Genomic DNA, 11,629 nt, shown 5'->3' with positions numbered 1-11,629 from the left:
TAACTGAAATCAAGGGTCTCAAAGACTTGATGAGTGTCATGACATCCTTCGCATCTCAACAACCCAAGCAAGATTCAATAGTGAAGCTGGCTGAACTCCAGCTGACAATGGTCAACCATATGAATTCTATCCAGGGCCAACTCAATAATTTGTCAGCTGCGAACTCAATCTATGCAACCTCTGCTGAGGTTAATCAACTCTTCACCCAGCTAAGTACTGAGCTGACCGGGACTCGTGATTTAATCTCCTCCTCCTCCCAGTGTTCCATTGAGCAAATTAGTGAAGCCGTTCGCCTAATCAACTTGAGTAAAGAAGAAATAGATACTGACCAAGTAAAGACAAATGAGATTCTGCAGTACTCTCAAGCCACACTTAAACATGTCCGGCATACCAATGCTCAACGTCGGTTCTATGATGCCGCATTGCTCAAAATGTACCATCAATCATATGCCAAGCTGACTGAATCTATTACTTGGATCGGGAAATCACAGGAGTATCTTCTCAGCATGCTCAGTGCCACCATTCGAATACCCGCTTCCACTCTAGATGATGGCATGGTAGTCTTTGACGGTCTTCGGGAGAGTACGAGTCAACTCCAAGCATACTCATCAAAACTAACTCGTGTTGTTCTTCGTGAGACATTTATTCCCCCTTCATCTGATGCTGGCAAAATGGGGGAGAAAGAAATGCGAGCTGCTGCAACTCAGCAGACAATGGGTGGAGCATCTGGTTCCGGAACTCAGAGTCAGCAACAAAGAAACGCCAAAGGCAAAGGAATTGCTAACCAAGCTCAAGTCAACAGAAAGAAATAGATTGGCTAGTCTTAGTTTTTGACTTGTAGTTTTATCTGGCGTGTTCTATTTTGTTAATGCTGACCATCTATATATATTTATGCATCCTTTATTCGAATTGACAAATCTTATGTGATGCTTACTTACTTATTGTGCTTTGTGCTGATCTGTCTTAAATGAACAAACAAACAAAATTAAAAGGAACATACTCAGTACACATTAGCTCTAATACATCCTTTCATAACTCTGATACCTAAACTGACTGTGTATCAAACTGAGTAAACATATGTGTCAAGCATTGAACTCTTCTGAAAGCTGACCTAGGCTCATCTGAATTAGATCTTGGAAGGTCTAGAATTGAACTAAGTCAGTATAGGCATGTCTTAATTTTACTCGATTAAATCTTAGAAGGTTTAGAGTTAAGTTAAGTCAATAGATGCAACCCTTACGGGGGAGTAACTTCAGAAGTATAAAAAGAATTTCAATCATGGGGAATCTCAATACTGAGTTCCACAATTAAATATTTTGCCAACATCAAAATGGGGGAGTTTGTTGAAACACCTTTCCACATGATTTTGATTTGACAAAATTATTTAAGTTAATCCATGATTAAGGGGCAATAAATTTAAGTGCTTTGATTTAATTGTACTAATATGTTTGTTCAATGTTGAGTATAAGTATAAATGAAAACAGAAATAAAAAGTAAGACAGGACGAAGTCAGCATGAGAACACAGCACAAGCTGAGTGGAGTGCAACTCAGCATAATAGAAGAAAAGTCATCTTCAGAACAAATGCTTAAAGATGAAGCTGACCAAAGAAGCTGAGTGGAACGCAACTCAGTATCAAAGAAGAGAAGTCTTCCTCTAAACTAAAGCTTGCAGACGAAGCTGACCACGGAAGCTGAGTAAGAATATGACTCAGAAACAAAGAACAAAAGCAACGTCAATAAAGTCAAGCTGAGTACTCGTCAGGATATCACGAATGATCCGTTTGCTAAAAGACAAGATCCGACATCTGTCTGCACCAATAATAGAAACCTTGGAATTACGCACAGAGTCAATTTCGAGATGCATTGGTCAACTGTTCGTTAGCTAAAAGACGAACTGGCGCTAGAAGATGAACCTACCGGAAGAAGACAAGACTGACGCCTGCGAAATTCAAATGACAGGATTGGCCTGCAATTCTGAATGCTGACCAAGAGAATGACGCAATAGATCCGTTTGAATCCAACGAATACTTTCAGATTCAAATCATTAGAGCTTCAGAATCAACTATAAAAGGACAAGTCCATCACTTGGACTAATTGCCGAAAAATACAAGAGAAAAAGAGCATACATACAAAGCACATTCAAACAAGAAAAGGATCTTATACCAAATTTCCATTTCTGTGTAAAAGCTAGATTGAATTTGTATTCATCTAAAGTGTTCTTCATTTAGAAAGAACAAGTTTGTATCAATTGTAAAAATTGAGAGAGTTGTGCTGAGTACTCGGTTTTAAGTACTCAACGGTACAGAATCTGAGTGTTTGGTTATAGCGCTCAGTAGGAGTTGAGTAGACGAATAGAGGAAAGTACTCTTGCATATTCAACTGCCTTGTAAACGGTTTGTGCTCTACCTTTAAAGAGCTCGGTATTGGATTGAAAAAGCTCCGTAGTATGATCTCCGTAGTCAGGTGCACGAACAGCTATCGAGCCAAAACCGGTGCTAGCCGAAGAACGAAGAAGAACTGGAGAGATTATGTAATTCGCCAATAAAGCTTCTCCACCTTGAATTAGTGGCTGCGGAAATTGATTGCTTTCCAAAGCAATAAACAATGTTGGTCGAATATGTGTATATTAATTAGGGTTTTAAAGTGTTTTAATTTATATATATAGTGTATTTCTAAACCTAATTGGTTTAGGGTTAATTGGTTAATTATAAAACTAATCCAATCCTAATCTAATTACATAAATAAATACCAATAATATTTATTCTATGCAATTAGTTGTGATTAGATTAAATTTAATTACCCCAATTAAATGAATAACACTAATTAATAAATTGACGTATTAATCTAATTAATTATTCACTGAATGCAATTTCATTAATTTACAAATTAATTAATTACATCCCGTAAACTAATTAATCAATTAAATACCCAACACTTAAAACCATTAATCAATTACCTTGATACAAAGTACCAATTAATCAATTAATTAACCACCAATTAATTACCTTGACATTTTACTGTCAATCAATTAATTAATTTCATCTCTCCAATGTACCGTTCTATAAGTTCTAACTTAGATGTTCGATGTGCACGATCCTATGGGACTGTCCTTAGTTAGCAGTGGGCTCACGGCCCACAGACAGTAAGTGGGTTCTAGCAAACCATTACTGTCCCTAACCAAGACAGAGTTTCAGCAGTCTAAAGATGAAGAGACCCTGTAGTTATCTCTTAACTTCTTTTACCATTTGATATCGATATTATAAACTAGAGGCATGGCGGCTGTCATCCTCTCTGTTGTTTATGATATTTCTTGATCTTAAGTAGATTAATGAATCAGATAAGTAAACTACTTATCAGGGTGTGGCCACTCACTTATCAAGTGGCCTGTGATATCATCTCACTATTACGTGAGTGGTAATTCCATCACTTCACTATCAATGCCAATGTGTTCACCTGTTCACCCAATCATACCCGTATTTGGCATCCTGTTACAGACCTGTTGGGCGTATGTCAAAGTGAACCGGATCCCACATTGATATTATAATGAAATCTGGTCTGAAGACAGTTAGAGACCTACTTAAGAAAACTAATGACACAACCACCATGTAGTTTTCTCAGGCGGATCGATCCAGTCACATGTATACAACATGTACCCATATTCACAACTGACTTATCAAGTGCTATGGGTAGTATCAATTACTACCATACAGTCGTCGAATATACAAGTCTGTGGTCCTAATCATTCCCATGATAGAATAGACTTGGGATATGGTTTTACGATTATCAATCAATGGATTCTCTATTCATATTATAGAACAAGATATAAATGAACTAGATTAATGCCTTTATTAATGTAACACAAATAGTGTATCTATGCAAGAATAATCAAAAAGCATAATACAATATACATGAACCAATGCCTAAGAACTAGGGCACACCAACAGTCTCCCACTTGGACTAGTTCCAAGCAGGCATTGCCCTGATCCCTATAGATCTAGTATGACCATCATGTAGGCGCTGTGCAAGTGCCTTGGTAAACGGATCTGCGACATTGTTCTCGGTGTCAACTCTCTGTAATGTAATGTCACCTCTCGCCTGGATCTCCCGGATGAGGTGAAACTTTCTAAGTACATGTTTGGATCTCTTGTGTGATCGGGGCTCGAGTGCTTGTGCTATGGCGCCGTTGTTATCACAGAAAACATCAACTGCACCTAGGATAGTAGGAACTACACCTAAGTCAGTTATGAACTTCTTGATCCAAACTGCTTCCTTTGCAGCGTCGCATGCAGCTATGTACTCAGCTTCCGTTGTAGAATCGGCAATGGTAGGCTGCTTTGAGGATCTCCAACTAATGGCACCGCCATTCAGGAGAAAAACATAACCAGACTGTGATTGTTTCTGGTCCTCATCAGTCTCGAAACTTGCATCAGTGTAACCTGATACTGCCAGCTCCTCTTGCCCACCAAAAACTAAAAAGAGATCCTTGGTACGCTTAAGGTACTTTAGGATAGCCTTAACTGCCTTCCAGTGCTCCTCACTGGGATCTGACTGGTACCGGCTAGTCATGCTAAGTACAAATGCAACATCTGGCCTTGTACATAACATAGAGTACATGATAGATCCTATAGCTGACGCATATGTGACCTTTTCCATGTTCTCTCTGTCCTGTTTTGTCTGAGGACAATCTTTCTTACCAAGTTTAAACCCATGGCGCATAGGCATGAATCCTTTCTTAGCCTGGTCCATGCTGAATCTTCTAAGAACTTTGTCTATGTACGTTGCCTGACTCAAGCCTAAAAGTCCGTTGGATCTATCTCTGTAGATCCTGATCCCTAAGATCGTTTCGGCTTCTCCTAAGTCTTTCATTGCGAAGCATTTACTCAACCACTGCTTCACGCCTTGCAGTGTTGGTATATCGCCTCCAATGAGCAGTATGTCATCGACATACAATATCAGGAAAGTGGATATGCTCCCACTGAATTTTATATACACACAAGGTTCATCAGGATTCTGCACGAAACCATATTCAGTTATGGCTTCATTGAATCTCTGATTCCAAGACCTAGATGCTTGCTTCAATCCATAAATGGATCTTTGAAGCTACATACTCGGTTAGGATACTTCGGATCGATAAAACCCTCTGGTTGTGTCATGTAGACATCCTCCAGTAACTTCCCATTCAGGAAAGCAATTTTAACATCCATCTGCCATATCTCATAGTTATACCATGCAGCTATGGCCAGTACTATCCTAATGGATTTGAACATAGCAACTGGTGAAAAGGTTTCATCATAGTCAATTCCTTGGATTTGTCTATAACCTTTTGCCATCAGTCGCCCCTTGAAGGTGTTATCGGCTTTTAATTTGAAACACCACTTGCAGCCAATTGTTTTAACACCCGGAGGTGGATCCACCAAGTTCCACACTTGGTTATCACGCATAGACTGCATTTCAGCCTCCATAGCTTTACGCCATTGATCTGATTGTGGGCTTTCAATAGCCTCTTGATAAGTCTTGGGCTCATCCTGGTCATCGACCATTATGTCCCCATCATCAGTCATGACAAAACCGTACCTTTCGGGTTGATGACGTGTCCTATCAGACCTTCTAGGTTGCTGTGTAACTGGTTCAGCCTCCTCAATTTCTTGAGGACCTAAATCAGTTACCTGAGCATCCTCAGCATCTGCTGTAAGAGTCGGTGAGTCTTGAATCTCAGCGAGATCAATATTGCTCCCACTGTCTACTTTGGAAAGGAATTCCTTTTCCAAAAAGACTGCAAACCTAGCCACGAATGTTTTATTCTCGGCTGGGTTGTAGAAGTAATAACCCTTAGTTTCCTTAGGGTAACCCACGAACTGGCATTTGACAGATTTGGACTCCAGTTTGCCACTCATCAATTTCTTGACATGTGCATCACAGCCCCAAATCTTCATGAAGGAAACGTTGGGCTTTCGGCCCGTCCATAATTCATATGGTGTTCCTTCAACTGCCTTGCTCGGTGTATTATTAATTATATGAGCAGCAGTTTCCAAAGCAAATCCCCAAAAGGAGATAGGGAGAGAAGCTTGACTCATCATTGAGCGGACCATGTCAAGCAGGGTCCTGTTCCTCCTTTCTAACACTCCATTCCATTGGGGTGTACCAGGAGGAGTGAGTTGGGATACAATCCCACACTCTCTCAAGAATGAGACAAACTCTTGGCTCAAGTATTCGCCCCCTCTATCAGACCGAAGCGCTTTTACTTTCTTACCAAGTTGATTTTCTACTTCATTTTTAAAATCTTTGAATCTCAGAAGAGTTTCAGATTTATGTTTCATCAGATACACATACCCATACCGGCTATAGTCATATGTGAAGGTAACAAAGTACAGAAAACCAGATCTAGCACTAGTGCTCATTGGACCGCATACATCTGAGTGTATCAGTTCCAATAGCTCCGTGGCCCTTACACCAGTTTTGGTGAAAGGCGCCTTTGTCATCTTCCCTCTTAAACAAGATTCACACGTGTCATAAGACTGCATGTCAAATGACCCTAGCGCTCCACTAGAGTGAAGCCTAGTTATGCGTTTCTCATTTATGTGGCCAAGACGACAGTGCCAGATATATGTAGGATTCAGTTCATTAGTCTTAATCCTTTTAGCGTTTATGTTATAGATTGATTCACTACGTTTTAGATCAAGGATATACAAACCATTTTCTAGAAATGCGGTTCCATAAACAATATTGCCACGATGTATAGAAATCCTACCACGTCCAATATTAAAATTAAAACCGGAAATATCCAACATAGAAACTGAGATAATGTTCCTGCGCATTGCAGGTACAAAACAACAATCTCTAAGTTCTAAAACTAAACCAGTAGGCATCTCTAAAGTGTAATCTCCGATCTCCAAGGCCTCTACACGAGCACCATTGCCGAATCGAAGATCCACTTCACCAGATCCTAACAACCTCCTATTTCTCAGTCCCTGCACATTTGAACAAATGTGAGTACCACATCCAGTGTCTAAAACCCAAGATGTAGAAATAGCCAGATTTATCTCAACAATATAAATGCCAGAACCAGAAGCTTTAGCCTTCTGTTTCTCCCTTAGCTTCGGACACGTGTTCTTCCAATGTCCCTTCTCATTACACTCGTGACAGATATCATCTGCCAAGGCCAACCTACCTTTAGGAGCTGCCGCCTTCCTTGTCTTTGACTTGGCCTTTTGGGCGTTCGCCTTGGACTTGGACTTGGCATTTCCCTTAGGTGTGTTCCCTTTGTTGGCTGGTAAGGTAGCAATCAGTACAGATCCCTTCCACTCATGTCTACAAACCTTTTGTGAGTTCATAGGACAGTCAAGGAAATCAGTCCCTGAAAGTTTTTCCTTTTCCAGGAGTGGTCTGAGTGAGTTGTTGCTTGTTGCATTCATTATTTCTTTTATGTAACTTGGTGATTTTTATCTACGTGGAAAAATTACATTAGAGTTAGAATAAAGGGCTTCAGCCAAAGATCAAATTAATAATCCATTTTAATTTGTTATTGGTGATATTTATTTGGCTGTCTTGACCAAGATCCACAATCCATCAATAATAGACCGAGCTAGGGCTCCGCCGTCGACCATTGACGATTTGGTAGGATAAACTATCCAATCCTCCGCAAGGACTCTTGGTTTGATGGGCTTTGTGACACTTAGCCCATCTGTGCTTAGGGCCCGCTCTGAGCTAATGCTACCCACGTTGAGTCCAACCACCATACACGTGTTATCCATACCGAAGTATCCTAACCCTCGACGGCCCACTAATTACTACAGCATACCTGCTAGGGCACGTCATACACTGTAGCACTACCTGGGAGGAAGAGGTGTGAATCTGGAAAGCACTTTTAAGCGACTCAATATTTCATTATCCGGATTAATTAAGTGATACGACTTTAACATATAATTATCGCGGGTGATGATCTGGTGATCGTTGCTACTTATATTTCATTGTTATACTAAGCAATTGTATAATCAAAATAAACATAGAGACTCTATGGGCCTTATAATACATCCTAGTGAAACTAGATACACTATCTAATCTTCACGGGCTTGCTTCAAGTCTCATTGGGCTCCCACCATAGGCTTGGACCATCTGGGCTTCTTCACGACCAATTACAATTTTATAAAATAGAACCTATTCTAAAATTACATTAATGAAAGAATGGCACGCAAGCCATATTTCCCAAAATAAATTAAATTACAAACTGACTTTAATTTAGGGCCCATAGAACTCTATAACACGTTGCTGCACAGTAAGACATACAAATATAATGCATGATCATGGCATTCCAAAATCATCTAATAAAGTTAAGCCGAGTTACTTAGGGTGAAATCGCCAATTTTTACCATATGTGACTAAGGCCCATAAAGGCCCAAACGGTTAACATCTATTTAAATACAAAATTACAATTTTGCTCCCACTGAATTTTAGGGTCGTCACATATCTAAAATTTAGCTCTCCCAATTTAAACCGGTGTCACGGTCTATTGGGCCAATTTCACAAATTAACCATATTCAATTTTATACAAATTACCAATTCGATCAAAAATTAAATATGCATGCCAATCAAAAATGTTTTAATACGAATTACTTTTTATTCAAAACACGTTTAATAAATTAAACGGTATTAGGACCCTGATTTTATTAAAATTACCCGAGAAAAATTTAAAACAAAAATCAGTCCCGTCTAATCCAAAATTAAAACATAATTTTAAATTTTCAACGGACTCGGGACAGCGACGGGGCTGCTGTCCGCAGACAGCATCAGTGCTGCTGTCCGCCCAACAGCAGCCGCGGGGCTGCTGTTCGCGGACAGCAGTCCCGCGACTGTTGTTCCGTGTCCGTTAAGTATTTTTTTTTCATATATATAATCTATAATTTTATTTACTGTTTTAAAACTAAATTTCAGCACAACTAAACACAAAATAAACAGAAAATATATATTCCAAAACTTCCTAAACTAATTACTAAACATAGGAATTTTCAAAACTGATTTGGAAAAATAATAAAAACCAAATCTTATTAATTTTCAATCAATCAAAACGGGCTAAACCATGGCTCTGATACCACTGTTAGGGATTATAGCCAGTTAATCAACTGTAGCGCAGCGGAATTGCGGTTTAAAATTTATTTCTAATCCCTTTTAGTTTGATCTTTGTTCGTTAACCATTGATTGAATAAAACCTTTTGGATCCATTTAAGGGTAAAAACTTACCCGGATTGTCTCTTCTAGAGACGGCTGAAGAATCCACAAAGTAGTATGATCTCCGTAGTCAGATGCACAAATAGCTATCGAGCCAAAACCGGTGCTAGCCGAAGAACGAAGAAGAACTGGAGAGATTATGTAATTCGCCAATAAAGCTTCTCCACCTTGAATTAGTGGCTGCTGAAATTGATTGCTTTCCAAAGCAATAAACAATGTTGGTCAAATATGTGTATATTAATTAGGGTTTTAGAGTGTTTTAATTTATATATATAGTGTATTTCTAAACCTAATTGGTTTAGGGTTAATTGGTTAATTATAAAACTAATCCAATCCTAATCTAATTATATAAATAAATACCAATAATATTTATTCTATGCAATTAGTTGTGATTAGATTAAATTTAATTACTCCAATTAAATGAATAACACTAATTAATAAATTGACGTATTAATCTAATTAATTATTCACTGAATGCAATTTCATTAATTTACAAATTAATTAATTACATCTCGTAAACTAATTAATCAATTAAATACCCAACACTTAAAACCATTAATCAATTACCTTGATACAAAGTACCAATTAATCAATTAATTAACCACCAATTAATTACCTTGACATTTTACTGTCAATCAATTAATTAATTTCATCTCTCCAATGTACCGTTCTATAAGTTCTAACTCAGATGTTCGATGTGCACGATCCTATGGGACTGTCCTTAGTTAGCAGTGGGCTCACGGCCCACAGACAGTAAGTGGGTTCTAGCAAACCATTACTGTCCCTAACCAAGACAAAGTTTTAGCAGTCTAAAGATGCAGAGACCCTGTAGTTATCTCTTAACTTCTTTTACCATTTGATATCGATATTATAAACTAGAGGCATGGCGGCTGTCATCCTCTCTGTTGTTTATGATATTTCTTGATCTTAAGTAGATTAATGAATGAGATAAGTAAACTACTTATCAGGGTATGGCCACACACTTATCAATCTCACTTATCAAGTGGCCTGTGATATCATCTCACTATTACGTGAGTGGTAATTCCATCACTTCACTATCAATGCCAATGTGTTCACCTGTTCACCCAATCATACCCGTATTTGGCATCCTGTTACAGACCTGTTGGGCATATGTCAAAGTGAACCGGATCCCACATTGATATTATAATGAAATCTGGTCTGAAGACAGTTAGAGACCTACTTAAGAAAACTAATGACACAACCACCATGTAGTTTTCTCAGGCGGATCGATCCAGTCACATGTATACAACATGTACCCATATTCACAACTGACTTATCAAGTGCTATGGCTAGTATCAATTACTACCATACAGTCGTTGAATATACAAGTCTGTGGTCCTAATCATTCCCATGATAGAATAGACTTGGGATATGGTTTTACGATTATCAATCAATGGATTCTCTATTCATATTATAGCACAAGATATAAATGAACTAGATTAATGCCTTTATTAATGTAACACAAATAGTGTATCTATGCAAGAATAATCAAAAAGCATAATACAATATACATGAACCAATGCCTAAGAACTAGGGCACACCAACACCTCATACTTTCTGATAAGTCTTCTATCTCTGTTACGTAGGCAGCGAAGTTGTTCAAGTCGAAGTTTGAGCAGGACCATGTCTTCCACTTGGAACTCTTATGGATGTCGGCTTGTATCCGCCCATTTCTCCATCCTTCTTGATGCTTTCGTCAAATGCGCTTTAGCAATATCCTCATTCTGTTTCCACTCCTTGGTGAATACGTATGCTTTTGGAATCTTGCATGTATATGGTATGTCAACTGAATGAGGCACCAACGGCTATTGACCTGTACCAATTTCAAAAGGCGATTTATTAGTTGCAGAACTTTTCTAGCTATTAAAGTAGAATTGCGCCACATCCATCAAGGAAGGGCAATTTCATTGACTGGCATTGACAAAGTGGTGAAGGTACTCTTCCAGTATGCTGTTAAATCGTTCTGTTTGACCATCAGTCTGAGGGTGATAACTAGTGGACATGTCGAGGCTCGACCCTAAGAGTCCAAATAATTTAGCCCAAAAACTTCCCATAAACCAGCCATCTCTGTCATTGACAATACTCTTTGGGATTCCCCAATATTTGACTACCTACTTGAAGAAAGCCTGTGCAGTCACTTCTACGGTCAAGTACTTTGGCATCAAAATGAAGGTTCCATATTTGGAAAACCTGTCAACCACCATCAAGATGGAGTCAAAGTCGCCCACTCGAGGGAGGCTAGAGATGAAGTCGAGGGAGACACTTTGCCACGGTCGGCCTGGTACTGGTAGAGGTTGCAACAGTCTTGCAGGTTTCTTTCTTTCAGCCTTATCTTGTTGGCAAATTAGGCAGGTTTTTGTATATTCTCTCACATCATCTTCCATC

The sequence above is a fragment of the Euphorbia lathyris genome, chromosome 9 (assembly GCF_963576675.1).
Source record: "Euphorbia lathyris chromosome 9, ddEupLath1.1, whole genome shotgun sequence".
Taxonomy (NCBI): Eukaryota; Viridiplantae; Streptophyta; class Magnoliopsida; order Malpighiales; family Euphorbiaceae; genus Euphorbia; species Euphorbia lathyris.
Note: the sequence above shows the minus strand (reverse complement) of the source record.